The sequence below is a fragment of the Nicotiana tabacum genome, chromosome 17 (genome assembly GCF_000715075.1).
Source record: "Nicotiana tabacum cultivar K326 chromosome 17, ASM71507v2, whole genome shotgun sequence".
Lineage (NCBI taxonomy): Eukaryota > Viridiplantae > Streptophyta > Magnoliopsida > Solanales > Solanaceae > Nicotiana > Nicotiana tabacum.
The window spans coordinates 141,726,155-141,749,381 of NC_134096.1; positions in this window are offsets into that span (position 1 = coordinate 141,726,155).

The following is a 23,227-nucleotide window of genomic DNA, read 5'->3' on the forward strand; positions in this document are numbered from 1 at the left end:
GCTGACTGCAGCAACATCTTCATCAATAAATTTTTGAAATGCAGTAAACGTAATACCTGTATTATTAGGTAAAACAAAAGGTGCTTGAGGTGGGTATATGACTTTAGTAATATTACCACTTCCATCTCTATAAGATCTTTCTAAAACCTTTATGTAAAGCGGTAAATAAGTGATTATAAACCAAGGAACAAAGTACATAATTTGATTATGTAAAGCACAAGTTTCATAAAATTCTTGAGAAATATTATTTAAATCTTCTTTACTATAAGTATAAAAAACCCAAGTTTTAAACCGGTTTCATTTATTAATAAAAAAATCCTTTTGAACATATTTTCTAGCTTGTGACCCTGGACTAAAATCTATTTGGTGTGGAATCATTAAACATCATTGGGGTTGAAATCCATTTCAGATACAGAAGGAATATCCTTATAAGAAATATTATCATTATCCTGAACAATATTTGTTTGAGGGTTAATCTTAACCCTTTCAACAGGCTTATCACTTTTAGTAGAAATAGTGTGTAAAGATTCAGCACGATTTCGAGCTGGTCCATAGACTGGTTCAACAGGAGAAATATGTTGAATTGCAGGTAAAAGTTTATGATTGGAAAATGAATGCCTATTATAATTAGCACTAATAGTAGGCAAAAGTCTATTTTTAGAAAATGACTGCCTATTATAAGTGAAACTATTATCATCAAATTGAATGCAAATCCTACCATCCGGATTTTGAGTAATATGAGAATATTCAGTATTACTGACAGCATTTGCTATTTGACTCGGGGATATAACTGAATCCAAAGTACAAGTAGTTGGGAAATTAATTTCTTCCCACTTATTAGGTCTTCTCGTGGTGACCTTAGACTTTGCAAAATTGGTTTCCACCAATATAGTCTGATCGGATGTATCATACAGTTTACATCTAGGGTTTAACGTAGATAATAATTTAAAATAAATTCTATAAGATAAACATATAAGTTCAGATCCAGGCGCATAATTATAACCATGCGTTTTCACATTTAATGTCAATGCATCAAGTATATTAACATTAGATAGAGATAATTGAAGATTGGGTTGAGTATTAAAATATACTGGACCGTAGGCCACAGTAGATTCAATAGAACCCATCAGATACTGTCTAAAATTCAGATTTCTAGCATCTCTAAGAGCAGCCAAAAACGTCTCTGGTAACCCTTTAAGGGTTAATGGCTTAAAAGCAATTTGGACCATACCAACATGCAGATAATTATACTGATTTTTATATAAATCTACATCTTGTTTGTTTAACAAACGAATAGTCTGTTCAGACAAGTTTAAAGCTAAAGATTGCTCAGTAGTTTTAACTAGTTGTTTTGAAGAAAGTTTATCAAACCATCCATAATCATAAATTGTTTTAATAGGGACTTTAGGAATTGTCCATTTGTTTAATAAATCAAGGTTTTGAGGTATATCTACCTCTTCAAGTCTAGTATTTTTCATACTAGTTTCTCCTAAATTCATAACAAAAAATAACATATCTATGTCGAATACTTCAGATCTATCTCATATATACCATGAAGGTTCCTAGGCTCTGATACCATCTTAACAGGATCTGGTAGGCGGGCGGTAATCCGCACGACCATCCCAATCTAGCTAATTCCCTTCTGGGGAGCTGTTGAGTATTCTGTAATTGAGTCCTGTCAGTAATAACATCAGGAAATTTTGATGCAAAATCAATCGATCTTTGTATAGGAGTATTCCTTGACAAATATTATGTCCTAAAAATCGAACATTTGTTTGAAATAAACTCATTTTTGATTTTGAAATAACTAAACCATTTTGTATAACAATCTTTTTAAAGATATCTAGATGCTTATTATGCATATCTATGTTGAATATCTAACTTCTCTCCTATATACACCATGAAAGACCTGGCCTCTATCAAAATATAAAGGAATTTTTTATATGGTTTCTTGGCTTGGTTTTGAGATGGTGGTACAGTCTAATCTAGCACTACTCTTATTGGCTTTGCCTTAGTGGCTCCGTCTAGCAAGCCGTGAACCTTAGCCCATTAAATGTGTTGAAAAAAGGCATCTTCTTTCACGGTTAGAATCGCTAGACACATGGGCTCAATAAGAGTATGTATTAGATTAAGACAGGCCCCTTGTTCGAGTAAAAGGTTAGACCTTCCATACAGTCAGCAAACTATATGAAAATTCTGGTATATTTCTGTTCTTAAATCCTTACTGGTCGTGCAGACTACTGCCAGCCTTTAAACTTAAGGATACTAAATTAGCTAGATTGGGATGGCCGTGCGGATTACCGCCCGCCTACCAAATCCTGTTAAGATGGTATCAGAGCCTAGGAACCTTCATGGTATATATAGGAGAGAAGTTAGATATTCAACATAGATATGCAATTTCTTAGCCGGACATAGTCACGGCCAGAGAGGAGAGACTAGAGAAGAGACTTGAAATTAAAGAAAAATAAATACATCTTAAGGCCAGGATGCAAGGCCTGAATGCTATGAATTGGAGATTTTATTTACTTCAAAGCTATTACAAGACTACAATAGAAAGAGAGAGAGATTTACAAGAGAGAGAGAGTTTTGGCTGATGCCTCTCTCGGAATGAAGAATGATCCTGTATATAGAAAGAGAAAAGAACATAAAGAATCTATGCACAGTAAAGTGAGTCCCATATGTAGGTCCCTTATACAGTGAATTTACTGTGTATACAGTGTTTCTACTGTGTAAATAATGTATCTACTATTTAGTGGGGTCTGTATACAGTATTTCTACTGTGTAAACAGTGTATCTACTGTTGAGTGGGGTCTCTGGTGGCTTCACTGTTGATCACACTCCATGTTTCTCTAATTCTTTCATCTGCTGGATGAAATCTTCCGCATTTTCTATGGCTTCATCAGATAATATCTTCTCTGATTGAATAGGCTAGGAATCTTCTGCAATATCATCGTTGCTAGTTTCACTCCGCATTGAATTGTCAGATTTTTTATACTAATTAATAGATTGAAGCAAGTTTCTTTTTACTTCTTCCAAATATCTATTAATCATCTCATCTTTATCTCCTTCTTAGAAAGAGATTCTTCTAGCAATATGCTTGACTGAGCTATCATCAATTATTCCCTTCTGGGGAGCTGCTGAGTATTCTTGTATTTTTGGTATATATGAGATAGATCTGAAGTATTCAGCATAGATATGTTATTTTTTGTTATGAATTTAGGAGAAACTAGTATGAAAAATACTAGACTTGAAGAGGTAGATTGTCACAACCCAAACTAACCCCTGTCGTGATGGTACCTATCGTGGAACTAGGCAAGCCGACTCATTTCCAAAACAAACTGATATTTTCATTTCAAAGATAATTTCAATGTTATTTAACATTTTAAAAAAACCTTCATAAAGGAGTTCTAATCAAAATAAAAGTGCGGAAGAAAAAAAGCCCGACATCGGGGTGTCACTAGTCATGAGCATCTACTACAATCTGTCTAACAATATCAAGGCTAACTCAGCCTGAAAAATAGCTAAATACAACTAGAGGAAGATAAGAGAGAGAAGAGCAGGTCTACGATCTCCAGGCAGCTACCTTGCTATCCTCGGGAAAATCTGCAATCAGAACAATCAACAACCACTATCGTGTCCAGCTACACCTGGATCTGCACACAAGGTGCAGGGAGTAACGTGAGTACGCCAACTCAGTAAGTAACAACAATAAATAAAGACTGAGCAGTAGTGATGAGCAATAAAGCATATAACGTTCATATCAGGAAATCTCAGTAAAATACCACATGCTTTTAAAATAAGGATTTGAATCAAAACATCTCGTTTAAACCCAGTTCCAGTAAATATCATTTAAAGATATTTTTCAACAGTTTTCAAAAAGAGGAAAATGCAAAGGTGAGCAAAAATGATGAAATCATAAAGAGCCCCTCGGGCAAAACATCACTCATATACAGCCCCTCGGGCAAACCTCACAGTCACTCGTGCCACTCGGGCATACCTCACAATCACTCTTGCCACTCGGGCATACCTCACAATCACCCATACCTCCCAGTCACTCAGCACTTGGCACTCGTATTCAGTAGGTACCTGCGCTCACTGGGGGTGTGTACAGACTCCGGAAGGGCTCCTTCAGCTCAAGCGCTTTAATCTGCACGGACAACTCACGTGCTGCACGGACAACTCGTGTGCTATAATAATAAAGTATGTTGCAGGCGGGCAGCCCCAATCCACACTCATCCTCATAATTCAGGCCCTCGGCCTCACTCAGTCATAAACCTCTCAAGCCACTCGGGCATTTCAGTAAAAACAGGGCATTCGGCCCAAAATATTTATATGCATCGAAATAGAGTCATAAAACTGAGTTATGCGGTAAACAGGTATAAACATGACTGAGTATAGATTTTCAATCGAAAACAATGAGAGGGTGGTAAGAAACAACCCCTAAGGGTCCAAACAACATTGGTGCAAGGCCCAAACATGGCATTCAACCCAATTTACAGAAATCCTTTCTAAAACATATAAGTATCATATAGTTTCAACAAAATATGCAACTTTACAGTTGCTACGGGACGGACCAAGTCACAATCCCCAATAGTGCACGCCCACACGCCCGTTACCTAGCATGTGCATCAGTAAAAATAGTAGAATGATACAAAATCCGGGGTTTCATACCCTCAGGACTAGATTTACTATCGTTACTTACCTCAAACCGGTCAAATTTCTACCCCGCAATGCTCTTGCCTCTGAACTCAGCCTCCAAATGCTCCAAATCTATTCACAATCAGTACAATACATTCAATATACGCATAATGGAATGAATTCCACAAGAAAAACTACAAAATTAGACCAAAACCAGAAATTGGCTCAAACCCGCCCCCCGGGCCCATGTCTCGAAATCTGAAAAAATTTATAAAACTGGAAAGCTCATTTACTCACGAGTCTAACCATACAAAATTCATCAAAATCCAACAGCGTTTGGTCCTTCAAATCCTTAAATTACTTCTCCAAAAATCCCTAGCCCTAACCCCTCATTTTCACTAATTACAATGACTAAACAATGAAAAATCACCATATATACAAGTATTAGGGCTCAAGTAACTTACCTCAACGAAATCTCCTTGATTCCCTCTTCAAATCTCTCCCAAAAGCTCCAAAAACCGAATAGAAATGGTGAAGAATGCACCAAAATCGCGAAGGGTTCTATTTATGGTTTCTGCCCAGGTTTTTCGCACCTGCGACCATTTACTCGCACCCGCGCCACACCTGTAGTCCAAGGAGCCGCACCTGGGCAACTCACTTAATCCCCTAGCTTCTGCACCTATGGACATCTTTCTCGCACATGCGGACTCGTATCTGCGGTCCCTGGTGCGCATCTGCGAAACCAGTCCAAAATTCTCATCTCCGCATCTACGCTCAAGGCCTCACACCTGCGGGCTCGCAGATGCGGCCAATTCTTTGCACCTGTGTTCCCAGCCTTGGCCCAGCTCGCCCGCACTTGCGCACTCCCCACGTGCACCAGCGGCCTCGCACCTGTGACTCTTCCTTCCGCAGGTGCGGAAATAGCAGAAGCAGCAGCTCCAGCTGCAATTTCCAACTTTGACAAATCCGTTAACCACCCGGAATCACCCCGAGGCCCTCGAGACCTCAACCAAAAATACCGACAAGTCATATATCAACATACCAACTTAGTTGAACCTTCGAATCACTCAAAAGAACATCAAATCATCAAATTACCCTCGGATTAAAGCCTAAGAACTTCTAAATCTCCAAATTCGGCAACCGATGCCGAAACTAACCAAACCACGTCCGAATGACCTCAAATTTTGCACACACATCACAAATGACACTATGAACCTACTCCAACCTCCGGGATTCCATTCCGACCCCGATATAAAAATTTTCCACTGCCGACCGAAATTGCCAAATTTCCAGTTTTGCCAATTCAAGCCTAATTCTACCATGGACCTCCAAATCACATTCCGTGCGCACTCCGAAGTCCAAAATCACCTAACTGGGCTAAAGGAACCATCAGAATTCAAATCCGAGATCGTTTACACATAGGTCAACATCCGGTTGACTTTTCTAACTTAAGGTTCTAAATAAGAGACTAAGTGTCTCATTCCACTCCGAAACTACTCCAGGCCCGAACCAACTAACCTGGTATATCATAATATAGCTTAAGAGCATAAAGGAAACAGAAATGGGGGAAAAGGGGGCTATAACTCTCGAAACGGCCGGCCGGGTCGTTACATCCTTCCCCACTTAAACATACTTTTGTCCTCGAACGTGCCGAGAGTTGTTCAATAAGCCAAGAAATGGATGTGTAACTTTCCCATGCACATAACCGGGGGTGATCCCACGTCACCCTATCCCATACAGGTCTAATAGCACAGCATAACTGAAATTCCTCATTTCAACCTAGCCAACAAGCCTTCGAATCAAATTTCTGACATCCGAAATTTCTTATAAGATCAGAATTTCGCATCTACATACCATATAAGTCTGAACAAGCTGTACCAAAAGCCGTACCCATAACTCAAATACTCAAATTCAAATACCGCATAGCTCGAATTCTCGAAGCAATGATTTTAAATCACAATATCGATTCAAATGAACCTAGTGCTGGTAATAAGCATCATATCAGACAAAACCTTGTTCTAAAACCTTCGTACACTGCCGATGATGAATGAAACATACCGAATTCATAACCATTCATTAGACCAACAGGTTATGGAGCTCCTGTTCCTTCTACAAGAACTATAGCCAATTTCAAAGCCGACTTCCGATTTTATCCTCCCAATTATACCACAATCAAATCTGATAGCATCCATTCTAGGCCCAATGACCTTGTCTCATCCAACACGACCACTCTAATGACATGACACATCAATACAATCTAAAGCCACAACTCGTGCAATCCGTGCACCAGATAGAAACATTCCAAATGTACCTAGTCGTAACAATGACCCAAACAGGAGAACCGTTCCACAAGCTCGACGAGTACCACCCCGATGCAATGCTAAGAACCCATCACACACCGCAGAACCATTACATATGAATCTTACACGAGGGATCATATTTCCACATAACTCTGCTGCAATACGCGACCCTATCCAAATACTGGTCCATATGAAAACACCTCAAGCCACCCTGCTAAAATCAATAACCATGCGCAATTCGACATTAAGTACCCAAAGTGCATTACCATAACTACAGAGAAGCAAACGACACCATGCCACATAAAACCCGAAAGAACATAACCAATACATTATCAACCAAGTAATATCCAATACTATTTTCGCTCAAATTCCGCTATAAGGCCACAATAGAACCGCACCATATGTGCATATAACCATGAATCAGAACTCTTCGTACCATAGAAGAGTAACTCACAGATCATTTCAGAACACGAATAAGCTTTACATCAACCGAAGGGAACATCCTTCAATAATAGCAGTATGGAGCCAATCAATCCGGCTCGGTGTAGAATACACATCCTAATTGGGCCTACCAACGGGCCCCCAAATCAACTATGGTCAGCCACCAATAGATAAACAACCTCCGAAAGTCCACAATGACGGAATCATAATACCTTCTATCATCTGGCTAGCTCCGGCCACAACTTCACAGTCCACAACCATGAAACAATCTGCTCCTGAGAACTCCCAATCTCCAATTCCATAGAACACATGAATCACCATATTTGATTCCACCTCCACCGCCCGAATGCCTAACACCTCTCTCATACACAATCATCCCACGAGAAATACTTAAAAAAAAAATCTTCAGTGCCACCTCGCAAAAATTTGAATATCAACAGTCGATCAACCAGGAGAGTGCCGCAATACCAGTGAAGTACCCATAAATCAAAACACACTGCCCGTTCTGAAATGTACACTCTCATCAAGCTATACCAGATAGTAATATCATTTACCTAGTCATCGGAAACCGTTTATGCTGCCTAAGAATTTATGTCCTTCCCTTCAAAACTGAACTGTGACCTTGTACATGTAAATCCTATTCTCGCACAACACACCACATCTATTATGCCATCGTATGACAAGCATAAGAATTCCATTATCAACTCTGAGTCACTAGCAAATTACATACCTTATTAGTCAGAAACCTCTTTCTTGCTTCTTTCAAGGAGAAAATCATAACACACAAAACATTCCGTACATCGGTAGAAAATATCCTGTTCAAACCATGGTAGAACCCATCCTGAACACTTTGAAATCCATTCGCACATAACCAAGCTATCTGAACTGAATTCCTCTAACTCCACCAAGCCACACAGGTTGCCAAATTTGAGAGCATTGCCACGAAACACCTGTAGATACTAGCCACATCATAAGTACCCAAAGAACCGATCATACCCATTACTGTGCTAACCCAACCTACTACCAAGCTGTCCTATTTCTCCAAGTTCTTTCTAAATTGCCTTCAAATTGCTACGTTTTCCTTGTTAGAACACTACTATCCTTAACTTAAACATACCCCACTAACTCTAGCATAGAATCACGCCGCCCTAAGGCTTATAAGCCGTCAAATTCCCTTTTTATGTATTCCAAAGTTTCCACAACCAAAAATGCTTACTCTGAATAGACTTTATGTGAACCTAAAACTGTTTCCTTCACCTTCTTGATACTGAAATGCATAATTCACAATGATATAAGATGCCATGAGTCTCAACACCGTTCAATGCAACTCCCAGTTTTCTAGCCATATTTATAAATCTTGAATCCATTGTAACCATTCTCGAATTAATCGACCAAACGGACCGAAATGACCTGTGCCCCCATTAGCACACTAACACCCAAAGGAATAAAGAGTAACCCACACTCCTACGCAACCGAGCAAATTCCCGCTCCATGTACACTACATTCTCTGTGAATAACCACTCAATTATTTTATGGTCCTCCTATAACCATAGAGTGTAATACAACTTGTGTCCAGAAATTCCTTTACCCGAGTCATCCTCGACCTTTGCAAGTCATAACTGATTCACCGGTATACCCCGAACCGAAACTAATATGACCCATACCTGTGCAATCAACTCGTCGATAGCAGACTCCCGCACTTAGCCTTAAGCTGCAATTATATAAAATTACAACCCGTAATAATTTCTCTTTCTCAATTACCAAGGTCTCGCACCATTAACCTTCCAGACTTCTCGAAGTCTTTTATTAAGCCTTTCATGAACATTCTGAATCTCCAGCCAAAATCACACACGTGACCTCCTACCGGGTAGCAAATAATATTCCTCGCAAAAGCTTCATCAACATCACGCCACCGCTAGCTACACACAGGAGATAACCCACATGTGGAATTCTTTACCGACATCTTCCAATGACACTGCACTGAGTGCAACGACCACTAAATTCGTAAATTCTCCTGAGTTCATGCTCGCCCACCATTTGTATAAGTCTGCACTTTCCCTATTGACATCAACTGTACGTCAACAATACCTTCCGAACTCAAGTCATATTGCACCTGACACGATAATCAGATCTTCACACCTCTATTCATTTAAAACACACTCCTTTCTGCCATATTCAATTTTCTTTTGTACACTAACCATCACTCCAAATAGAGTCTGCAGGCCGATTCATATACTAACACGATTCCAAACCATTCTACACTTTCTCAAGGCGTATGACTACCCTACTAGTGAATTCATATGCTAATCTGCCACTCTTACTTCGGTTAAATTATCTCCTTTAAGAAACCTCTCAACCTCTACTTCTCCTACTTGACCTGCTAGTACTTCAACCACCGCGAAACACTTCCCGTCATATCTTCCCTCATACTTTGCTACCCAACTGCTGCATCAAATCGAAATGTATCTCTGTCGCACCTGAACCAATAAAATGTTACCGACTCTAAGTCTCTTCGAAGATCATCTTTCTCGAGACATCAACATCAAAAATACACATTCACAACCACAATCACTTACTCTTCTTGAGTCCAAACTCATTGACAAGACATGAGAATTTAATTTGCCCCAAAATTTAACAACGTGAAAGATCCTTCAAAACAATCACACTCGAGACCATACGTCACATCAAAACGAAAATCAAGCGACCAATGGTCTTCCTTTACATTTCAAGGAAACACTTCTCGTCACATTCAAATCGTCTTAATACATCCCACAGTTACATTATACTTATCAAAAAGCCATTCCACCGCTCATCGAGCCATGAATTCCACTCTTAGGGGAATTACTGGACATATGAGTCCGAATGTGCAGGTTACAATTGAAGAAACCAAGCCAAAACTACGGTTTAAACCTGGCCTCAAGTCCTCCATACTAGCCCATCACCAAAACACATAATACACATCTCGAACCTCGTTCAAAGAATCACAAGCCGGCGATGCACAACTGATACCGAGCGCTCATGTGCGCATACAAATGCATGGAAGGAATTCAAAGAGTTATGTTTCAAGCTGCATCAATTTCGCATGATAGAATACAAGAAAGTAAAATTTTCCTAAGGGTTTTGCAGCCTCTCGAAGATAAGTACAGACGTCTCCGTACCGATCCGCAAGACACTACTAAACCCGTTCATGACTCGTGAGACCTATGTAATCTAGGCTCTGATAACAATCTATCACAACCCAAACTAACCCCTGTCGTGATGGCTCCTATCGTGGAACTAGGCAAGCCGACTCATTTCCAAAACAAACTGATATTTTCATTTCAAAGATAATTTCAATGTTATTTAACATTTAAAATAAAACCTTCGTAAAGGAGTTCCAATCAAAATAAAAGTGAGGAAGAAAAAAAGCCCGACATCGGGGCGTCACTAGTCATGAGCATGTACTAAAATCTGTCTAACAATATCAAGGCTAACTCAGCCTGAACAAAAGCTAAATACAACTAGAGGAAGATAAGAGGGAGAAGAGCAGGACTGCGATCGCCAGGCAGCTACCTTGCTATCCCCGGGAAAATCTGCAATCAGAACAATCAACAACTGCTACTGTGTCCAGCTACATCTGGATCTGCACACAAGGTGCATGGAGTAACGTGAGTATGCCAACTCAGTAAGTAACAACAAAAAATAATGGCTGAGTAGTAGTGATGAGCAATAAAGAATATAACGTTCATATCAGGAAATCTCACTAAAATACCACATGCTTTTAAAATCAGGATTTGAATCAAAACATCTCGTTTAAACCCAGTTCCAGTAAATATCATTTAAAGATATTTTTCAACAGTTTTCAAACAGAGGAAAATGCAATCATGAGCAAAAATGATGAAATCATAAGCAGCCCCTCGGGCAAAACATCACTCATATACAGCCCCTCGGGCAAACCTCACAGTCACTCGTGCCACTCGGACATACCTCACAATCACTCTTGCCAATCGGGCACGCCTCACAATCACTCATGCCTCCTAGTCACTCAACACTCGGTACTCGCACTCAGTAGGTACCTGCGCTCACTGAGGGTGTGTACAGACTCCGGAGGGGCTCCTTCAGCCCATGCACTATAATCTGCACGGATAACTCGCGTGTTGTACGGACAACTCACATGCTATAATAATAAAGTATGATGTAGGCGGGTAGCCCCGATCTACACTCATCCTCATAAATCAGGCCCTCGGCCTCACTCAGTCATAAACCTCTCAAGCCACTCGGGCATTTCAGTAAAACAAGGCATTCGGCCCAAAATATTTATATGCATCGAAATAGAGTCATAAAACTGAGTTATGCGGTAAACAGGTATAAACATGACTGAGTATAGATTTTCAATCAAAAACAATGAGAGGGTGGTAAGAAACAGCCCCTAAGGATCCAAACAACATTGGCGCAAGGCCCAAACATGGCATTCAACCCAATTTACAGAAATCCTTTCTAAAACATATAAATATCATATAGTTTCAACAAAATATGCAACTTTACAGTTGCTACGGGACGGACCAAGTCACAATCCCCAACAGTGCACGCCCACACGCCCATTACCTAGCATGTGTGTCACTAAAAATAGTAGAATGATACAAAATCCGGAGTTTCATACCCTCAGGACTAGATTTATAATCGTTACTTACCTCAAACCGGTCAAATTTCAACCCCGCAATGCTCTTGCCTCTAAACTCGGCCTCCAAATGCTCTAAATCTATTCACAATCAGTACAATACCATCAATATACGCCAATGGAATGAATTCCACAAGAAAAGCTACAAAATTATATCAAAACCCGAAATTGGCTCAAACCCGGCCCTCGGGCCCATGTCTCGAAATCTGACAAAATTTACAAAACTGGAAAGCTCATTTACTCATGAGTCTAACCATACAAAATTCATCAAAATCCAACATTGTTTGGTCTTTCAAATCCTTAAGTTACTTATCCAAAAATCCCAAGCCCTAACCCCTCATTTTCACTAATTACAATGACTAAATAACGGAAAATCACCATATATACAAGTATTAGGGCTCAAGTAACTTACCTCAACGAAAGCCCCTAGATTCCGTCTTCAAATCTTTCCCAAAAGCTCCAAAAACCGAATAGAAATGGTGAAGAATGCACCAAAATCGCGAAGGGTTCTATTTATGGTTTCTGCCCAGGTTTTTCGCACCTGCGGCCATTTACTCGCACCCGCGCGACCGCACCTGCGGTCCAAGGAGCTAAACCTGCGCAACTCACTTAATCCCCTAGCTTATGCACCTGCGGACATCTTTCTCGCACATGCGGACTCGTATCTGCAGTCGCTAGTGCGTATCTGCGAAACCAGCCCAAAATTCTCATCTCCGCATCTGCGCTCAAGGCCTCGCACCTGCGGGCTCGCAGATGCGGCCAATTCTTTGTACCTCTATTCCCAGCCTTGGCCTAGCTCGCCCGCACTTGCGCACTCCCCACGAACACCACCGGCCTCGCACCTACGACTCTTCCTTTCGCAGGTGCGGAAATAGCAGAAGCAGCATCTCCAGCTGCAAATTCCAACTTCGACAAATCCGTTAACCATCCGGAATCACCTCGAGGCCCTCGGGACCTCAACCAAAAATACCAACAAGTCATATATCAACATACCAACTTAGTCGAACCTTTGACTCACTCAAAACAACATCAAATCATCAAATTTCACTCGGATTCAAGCCTAAGAACTTCTAAATTTCCAAATTCGGCAACCGATGCCGAAACCAATGAAACCACGTCCGAATGACCTCAAATTTTTCACACACATCAAAAATGACACTGCGAACCTACTCTAACCTCCAGGATTCCATTCCGACCCCGATATCAAATTTTCAACTGCCGACCGAAATCGCCAAATTTCCAATTTTGCCAATTCAAGCCTAATTCTACCACGGATTTCCAAATCACATTCCGGACGCACTCCTAAGTCCAAAATCACCTAACGGAGCTAAAGGAACCATCAGAATTCAAATCCAAGATCGTTTACACATAGGTCAACATCCGGTTGACTTTTCAAACTTAAGGTTCTAAATAAGAGACTAAGTATCTCATTCCACTCCAAAACTACTCCGGGCCCGAACCAACTAACCTGGTATATCATAATATAGCTTAAGAGAATAAAGGAAACAGAAATGGGAGAAACGGGGCTATAACTCCCAAAACGGTCGGCCGGGTCGTTACATAGATATACCTCAAAACCTTGATTTATTAAACAAATGGACAATTCCTAAAGTCCCTATTAAAACAATTTATGATTATGGATGGTTTGATAAACTTTCTTCAAAACAACTAGTTAAAACTATTGAGTAATCTTTAGCCTTAAACTCGTCTGAACAGACTATTCGTTTGTTAAACAAACAAGATGTAGATTTATATAAAAATCAGTATAATTATCTGCATGTTGGTATGGTTCAAATTGCTTTTAAGCCATTGACTCTTAAAGGGTTACTAGAGACGTTTTTGGCTGCTCTTAGAGATGCTAGAAATCTGAATTTTAGACAGTCTCTGATGGGTTCTATTGAATCTACTGTGGCTTATGGTCAAGTATATTTTAATACTCAACCCAATCTTCAATTATCTCTATCTGATGTTAATATACTTGATGCATTGACATTAAATGTGAAAACGCATGGTTATAATTATGCGCCTGGATCGGAACTTATATGTTTATCTTATAGAATTTATTTTAAATTATTATCTACGTTAAACCCTAGATGTAAACTGTATGATACATCCGATCAGACTATATTGGTGGAAACCAATTTTGCAAAGTCTAAGGTCACCACGAGGAGACCTATTAAGTGGGAAGAAATTAATTTCCCAACTACTTGGACTTTGGATTCAGTTATATCCCCAAGTCAAATAACAAATGCTGTCAGTAATACTGAATATTCTCATATTACTTAAAATCCGGATGGTATGATTTGTATTCAATTTGATGATAATAGTTTCACTTATAATAAGCAGTCATTTTCTAATAATAGACTTTTGCCTACTATTAGTCCTAATTATAATAGGCATTCATTTTCCAATCGTAGACTTTTACCTGCAATTCAACATATTTCTCCTGTTGAACCAGTCTATGGACCAGCTCGAAATCGTGCTGCATCTTTACACACTATTTCTACTAAAAGTGATAAGCCTGTTGAAACGGTTAAGATTAACCCTCAAATAAATATTGCTCAGGATAATGATAATATTTCTAATAAGGATATTCCTTCTGCATCCAAAATGGATTTCAACCCCAATGATGTTTAATGATTCCACACCAAAGATATTTTAGTACAGGGTCACAAACTATAAAATATGTTCAAAAGGATTTTTTAGTAATAAATGGAACTCATTTAAAACTTGGTTTTTTGATACTTATAGTAAAGAAGATTTAAATAATACTTCTCAAGAATTTTATAAAACTTGTGCTTTACATAATCAAATTATGTACTTTGTTCCTTGGTTTATAACCACTTATTTACCGCTTTACATAAAGGTTTTAGAAAGATCTGATCTTATAAAGATGGAAGTTGTAATATTACTAAAGCCATATACCCACCTCAAACACCTTTTGTTTTGTCACGACCCCAAATTATCCCTCCGTAAGGGGTCGTGATGGCACCTAGTCTTTACGACTAGGTAAGCCTAATATTTCAAAAAACATAGAGAAAATACAACATTTTAGAGATAAACAGCATATTATAAATAGCCAAGAGTAGCACCACTCGGCATATACAAAATAGTTTTTCCAAGACCCGGAATATCACTAAGTAACAAGCTGCTATAGTTTATGCAGCTCTATACAAAAGTCTGAAGATAATAAGGAAAGTCTCTAGACGAGGGAGTAGAAGGGGACTCCAAAGATCTGCGGACGCAAGCAGAAGTACCTTGAAGTCTCCTAGAATCAGCAGCACGCACTAACCCCAAGGTTGATAGCTCGTACCTGGATCTGCACACCAAAACATGTGCAGGGAAGGCATGAGTACACCACAATGGTACCCAGTAAGTGCCAAGCCTAAGCTCGATCGAGTAGTGACGAGGTCAGGTCAAGGCCCAACCGGAGCAAATATAATAAATTAAACAGTAAAAGATATAAGTAGAATTTACGGTAACACAGTTAAAGAAATTTTTGAAAATTTAACAGTTAAGGGAGCCCTCGGCTTAAAACAAGGTAAACACATTGGGAAATCTCTCGGGATACCGTCCCATAGTTTCAAATGAATATGCAGTACTGGGGGATCTCCTGGAATACGTCCGTAGTCCCAAAATAAATATGCAGTGCTGGGGATCTCCCGGAATACGTTCGTAGTCCCAAAGTAAATATGCAGTACAGGGGGATCTACCGAAATACGTCCGTAGTCCCAAAGTAAATATGCAGTACAGAGGGATCTCCCGAAATACGTCCGTAGTCCCAAAGTAAATATGCAGTACAGGGGGATATCCCGGAATACGTCCGTAGTCCCAAAGTAAATATGCAACGCAAGATGAAATGACAGGTATGACATCGAGTTGTACAGTTTATACTGGACACAGATAAGGTAAATAAAGATTTAACTAAACATGACGCACAGAATGTCAATTAGGCAGTTAAAATACGTAAGCATGCTTTTCTAGTATAAACTACACAATTAAACATATTAGTACAACTTAATAAGAGAAGCAATTTATGATTTAAAAAGGTTAAACAAGATTTTTACAATAATAGCCCGTGTACGAACTCGTCACCTCACGTACACGGCGCCCACACACCAAATAATATCAAGATATCCTAAGGGGGGAAGTCCCCAACACAAGGTTAGGCAAGCCACTTACCTCGAACCAAGCTCAATCAATCGGTCACAATGCCTTTCCCACGAATATCTGGCTCTAAATGGCCCAAATCTAGCCAATAGCAATTACATATCATAATACAACCATAATAGACTCATCTAATTAATGAAATCAACATTTTAACAAAAATTCCGAAATTAACTCAAAAATCGCTTGTGGGGCCCACGTCTCGGAATCGAGTAAAAGTCGCAAATTACGAACACCCATTCACTCACGAGTTTACTCGTACCAAAATTGCTCAAATCCGATACCAAAATCTTGATCAAAACCCCAAAATTCGGCCTAAGAACCTTTTATCAATTTTTCACCCCAAATCCGAAATTTAACGATGAATTCAAGCATAGATTAGTGGAATATAACCATAAAGGAGTTAAGAATTGTTACCCAATCGATATCTCTGAAAAACCCTCAATCCCTCGTCCAAAATCCGAGCTCCCAACTTAAGTGTTTGATAAAAATTGGCATAACCTCCGTTTTTGGAACTTTAATACTGCCCAGACGCGTCCTTCTTCGCGAACGCGGCCACACCCTCGCGTTCGCGAAGTACAATATTTCGGCCCAAAAATCCTCCATCGCGAACGCGATGCACATGTTGCGAACATGAAGACCACTCAGCTTGACCCTTCGCGAACGCGGGATCTCCATCGGGAACACGAAGCACAAAATCTTGCCTGCCTCCAGTTCTTCTTCGCGAACGCGAGAACCATGTCGCGAATGTGTAGCTTCGAGGTTCCACACCTTCGCGAACGCTAGAGCGACATAGAGGACGTGAAGAGTAATTCAGCTTCCCTTCCCAGATACCTTACACAAATGCGAGGACTCCCTCACGAACGCGATGAAGAAAATGCCTGCAACAGAACACCAGAAATCTGCCACTTCTCTAAGTCCAAAGATGACTTGTTGAGCATCCGAAACACACCCGAAGCCCCCCGGACCTCGGCCAAACATACCAACCAATCCTAAAACACCATACGAACTTAGTCAAGCTCTCAAATCACATCAAACAATGCTAAAATCACGAATCACCCTCCAATTCAAACTTAAAGAACTTGAAAATTCAAAATTCTACAACCGATGCCGAAACCTATCAAATCACGTTCGATTGACCTCGAATTTTGCGCACGAGTCATAATCAACACTACGGACCTACTCCAACTTCCAGAATCGAAAAACGACCCTGATATCAAAAATTCCATTACCGGCTCAAAACTCCAAAAAATCGGCTATCGCCATTTCAAGCCTAAATGAGCTACGAACCCTCAAAATACAATCCGGACACGCTCCTAAACCCAAAATCACCTAAAGGAGCTAACGGAACCGACGGAATTCCATTCCGGAGTCGTCTTCACATGGTTTCGACTACGGTCCAAATCCTAAGGCTTAAGCTCTCATTTAGGGACTAAGTGTCCCAAAACACTCCGAAACTCAAAACCAATCATCCCGGCAAGTCACAATAGCAGAAAATGATTTGGGGAAAGCATTTAATAGGGGATAGGGGCTATTACTCTCAAAACGACCGGCCGAGTCGTTACATCCTCCCCCTCTTAAAACAATCGTTCGTCCTCGAACGAGTATAAATACATACCTGAAACTGTGAAAAAATAAGGGTACTGGTTGCGCATATCCTATTCGGTCTCCCAAGTCGCCTCCTCAACCGGCTGACCCCTCCACTGGACCTTTACCGAAGCAATATTCTTTGACCTGAGCTTTCTGACCTGCCTGTCCAAAATGGCTACTGGCTTCTCAACATAAGATAGATCTTTGTCCAACTGGACTGAGCCGAAATCCAATACATGAGTCGGATCACTGTGATACTTCCGGAGCATGGACATGTGGAATACCGGGTGAACTCCTGCTAGGCTGGGAGGCAAGTCAAGCTCATAAGCAACCTCCCCAACTCGCCGCAATATCTCAAAAGGACCAATGAACCTCGGGCTCAGCTTGCCCTTCTTGCCGCACCTCATGACACCCTTCATAGGCGATACCCGAAGCAAGACCCGCTCACTAACCATAAATGCCAAATCACGAACCTTACGGTCTGCATAACTCTTCTGCCAGGACTGGGCTGTGGGATGTCTCTCCTGAATCACCTTCACCTTATCCAGGGCATCCTAGACCAAATCTGTACCCAACAATCAGGCCTCGCCCGGCTCAAACCATCCCACTGGGGACCAGCACCGCCTACCATACAAGGCCTCATACGGTGCCATCTGAATGCTGGACTGGTAACTGTTGTTGTAAGCAAACTCTGCAAGTGGCAAGTATTGGTCCCATGACCCTTCGAACTCCATCACACAGGCACAGAGCATATCCTTAAGAATCTGAATCATGCGCTCGGATTGCCCGTCCATCTTAGGGTGAAAGGTTGTGCTCAGCTCCACCCTAGTACCCAACTCCCGCTATACGGCTCTCCAAAACCATGATGTGAACTGCGTACCTCTATCTAAAATGATGGATATTGGAATACCATGAAGGCAGACAATCTCTCTGATATAAATCTCAACCAACCTCTCAGAAGAATAAGTGGTCAACACTGGAATAAAATGAGCTGACTTGGTCAACCGATCCACGATCACCCAAAAAACATCGAACCTTCTCAAAGTCCGTGGAAGTCCAACTATAAAGTCCAAGGTGATCTGCTCCTACTTCCACTCTGGGATCTCTTACCTCTGAAGTAATCCACCCGGCCTCTAGTGCTCAAATTTAACCTGCTGACAATTGAGACACTTGGCCACAAACCCAACTATATCTTTTTTCATTCTTCTCCACCAATAGTGCTGCCTCATGTCCTGGTACATCTTTGCGGCACCCGGATGAATGGAGTACCACGAGTTATGGGCCTCCTCAAGAAACAACTCCCGAAGCCCATCTACATTGGGCACACAGATCCGGCCCTGCATCCTCAGCACATCGTCATCACCAATAGTCACATCTCTGGCATCACCTCGCCGAACCCTATCCTGAAGATCTAGAAGATGAGGATCATCATATTGGCGCTCTCTGATACGGTCATAAAGAGAAGACCGAGCAACCACACAAGCTAATACCCAGCTAGGCTCTGAAATATCCAATCTCACGAACTGGTTGGCTAAGGCCTGAACATCCAAGGCTAAGGGCCTCTCAGTTGCCCGAAGATATGCCAAAGTCCCCAAACTCTCTGCCCGGCAACTCAAGGCGTCGGCCACTACGTTGGCCTTCCTCGGGTGGTACAATATAGTGATATCATAGTCTTTAAGTAGCTCCAACCACCTCCGCTGATGCAAATTAAGGTCCTTCTGCCTGGACAAGTACTGCAAACTCCTGTGGTCAGTGTAAATCTCACAGGGAACACCGTACAAATAATGACGCCAGATCTTCAAGGCGTGAACAATAGCTGCTAACTCGAGATCATGAACTGGATAATTCTTCTCATACACCTTCAACTGTCTAGACGCGTAGACAATCACCCTACCGTCCTGCATCAATACCACTCCAAGGCCAATCCTCGAGGAATCACAATAGATAGTGTATGACCCCGAACCTGTAGGCAATACTAATACCGGGGCTGTAGTCAAAGCTGTCTTGAGCTTCTGAAAGCTCTGCTCACACTCCTCAGTCCACCTGAACGGGGAACCCTTCTGGGTCAGCCTGGTCATAGGTGCTGCAATGGATGAAAATCCCTCCATAAAGCGACAGTAATACCCCGCCAAACCAAGGAAACTGCGGATCTCCGTAGCTGATGAAGGTCTGGGCCAACTCTGCGCTGCCTCCACTTTCTTCATATCTACCTTGATCCTATCACAAGACACTATGTGGCCCAAGAATGCCACTGAATCAAGCCAGAATTCACACTTAGAAAATTTTGCATACAATTTTTTCTCCCTCAAAGTCTGAAGCACGGTCCTCAGGTGCTGCTCATGATCTTCCCGAGAACGGGAATATACCAGGATGTCATCAATAAACACAATGACGAAGGAATCAAGATAAAGCCAGAATACATTATGCATCAAATGCATAAAGGCTGCTGGGGCATTGGTCAGCACAAATGACATGACAAGAAACTCATAGTGACCATATCTGGTCCTGAAAGTAGTCTTCGGGATATCCGGCTCCCGAATCTTCAACTGATGATAGCCAGAATACAAGTCAATCTTGGAAAACACCCTGGCACCCTGTAACTGATCAAATAAATCATCAATGCGAGGCAAAGGATACATGTTCTTCACTGTAACCTTGTACAGCTGCCGATAATCAATACACATACGCATAGAACCATCCTTCTTCTTTACAAATAAGACCGGAACACCCCAAGGTGATACACTGGGCCTGATGAAACCCTTATCAAGCAACTCCTGCAACTTCTCCTTCAACTCCTTTAATTCAAGAGGAGCCATACGATATGGAGGAATAGAGATAGGCTAAATACCCGGCAATAAATCAATGCCAAAATCAATATCTCTGTCGGGCGGCATGCCCGGAAGATCAGCTGGAAACACATCTGGGAAGTCCCTCACTACTGGAACCGACTCGACTGTAGGGGTATCAATACTGGCGCTTCTTACATAGGCAAAATATACATCATACCCCTTCTCAACCATTCGCTGAGCCTTAAGAAATTAAATGACCCTGCAGGGAGTATACTCTAAGGTACCTCTCCACTCTAATCTCGGCAAACCTGGCATAGCCAGGATCACGGTCTTAGCGTGACAATCAAGAATAACATAATGAGGCGACAACCAGTCCATGCCCAAGATAACATCAAAATCCACCATACTGAGTAACAACAAATCGGCTCTGGTCTCAAAACCACTAAGAGCAATCAAAAATGACCGATATACGCAGTCCACAACGAGAGAATCTCCCACAAGAGTAGATACATAAACATGGAAACTCAAAGAATCCCGAGATATCCCCAATTGTGGAGCAAAATAAGAAGACACATATGAATACGTAGAGCCTGGTTCAAATAATACTGATGCATCCCTATGACAGACAGGGACGATACCTGTGATGACTGAATCTGAAGCAACGGCCTCTGAACGGGCTGGAAGGGCATAGTACCTGGCCTGGCCTCCCCCTCTAGGGTGACCTCGACCTCCCTGACCTCCACCTTGAGCTGGCTGAGGAGGTGGGGTAGCAGCTGGTGCTGAAAGAATGGTCGGAGGACCCGGTGGAGCACGTGGAAGCTGATAAGTTTGTGGAGGTGCACCCCTCCTAGCTCTGGGGAAATCTCTAACCAGGTGACGAGTGTCACCACACTCAAAACAACCTCCCAGAGGACGTGGCGGCTGAGACTGACTCAGACCTGGCCTGCTGGACTGGTCGGTAAGAGCACCTCGAGTAGGAGGCATACTGGATACTGGCGGTGCATAATAGGGCTCTTGAGGTCTAGGAGGAGCTGGGACATCGCTGGCTGCTGGAAGATATGAATGAACAGGGCGACTCACAAAACCCCTACCATAGCGTGTTGCAGGTGCACGAGCTCCGGAATAATGACCAATCTCTCGAGACCTCTTGGTCTCTCTCTCCTCTCAATCCCAGGCGAACATGCCCTCCACACTCCGGGCAATGCTCACTACCTACTGATAATTGATGTCCATCTCCAACTCCCTGGCCATACTGGTCCAAATACTGGGGTGGAGTCCCTTAATGAAGCGGCGAACCCTCTCTCTGACTGTAGCAACCAGAGCCGGCGCATGGCGAGCTAACTCACTGAAACAGACTGCATACTCCGACACAGTCATAGCACACTGACACAACTGCTCAAACTCTATGCGCCAAGCATCCCTGAGGCTCTAAGGAACATACTCACGCAAGAACATCTCTGAAAACTAAGTCCAAGTGAGTGAGGCTGCCTCGTTCGGACTACTCAGCTCATAGGCACGCCACTACTGATATGCTGCTCCCCTCAGCTAGAAAGTGGTTAAAGAAACCCCACTTGTGTCCACAATGACCATAGTGTAGAGAATACAATGACACTCCTCAAGAAAACCCAGAGCATCATCTGAAGCTAGTTCGCTGAAAGTAGGTGGGTGGTACTTCTTGTACCTCTCAAGTGTGAGCTGCTCTGCCTCAAAAGCAGCTACCCTGATCTCATGCTGAACCGGAACCACTGGGGCATAGGAATATACTCTGGGGCCTGATCAACCTGGACCCTTTGCTCAGGAGTGCGGGCTGCGGGAGTCTGTGCCCCTCCCCCGGCCTGAGATGTAGCGGGAGCTATCAGAAATAGTCCAGCCTAAGCCAGAGTGCTGAACATGCTCAAGTACTGAGCTAAAGTCTCCTGGAGGGTTGGAGTAGCAATAGGGATCTCGCAGGTGCTCGGGCTGCACCGTGTGGTCGTCCTCTACCCCGACCCCAGCCTCTGGCGGCTCTGGCAGGGGTCTCAGATGCCTGATCGTCGGTCCTCCCATTGCGGGTCCTCACCATCTGTGAGAAAGAATAGAATAGAATCTTAGAATTTTTGGTGTCAATAACTCACACGACAAGGAAATCAAAGAAATATGATTGTTCTTAACTAATACATAGCCTCCCGAAGATAAGTACGGACGTCTCTGCACCAATCTGCGAGACTCTAATAAACCGGCTTGTGACTCGCGACTCCTACGAACCTAGTGCTTTGATACCAACTTGTCACGATCCCAAATTATCCCTCCGTAAGGGGTCATGATGGCACCTAGTCTTAACGACTAGGTAAGCCTAATATTTCGAAAAACATAAAGAAAACACAACATTTTAGAGATAAACAACATATTATAAATAGCCAAGAGTAGCACCACTCGGCCTATACAAAATAGTTTTCCCAAGACCTGAAATATCATTAAGTCACAAGCTGCTATAATCTATGTATCTCTATACAAAAGTCTGAAGATAATAAGGAAAGTCTCTAAACGAGGGAGTAGAAGGGGACTCCGAAGATCTGCGGACGCAAGCAGAAGTACCTTGAAGTCTCCTAGAATTAGCAGCACGCACTAACCCCAAGGCTGATAGCTCGTACCTGGATCTGCACACC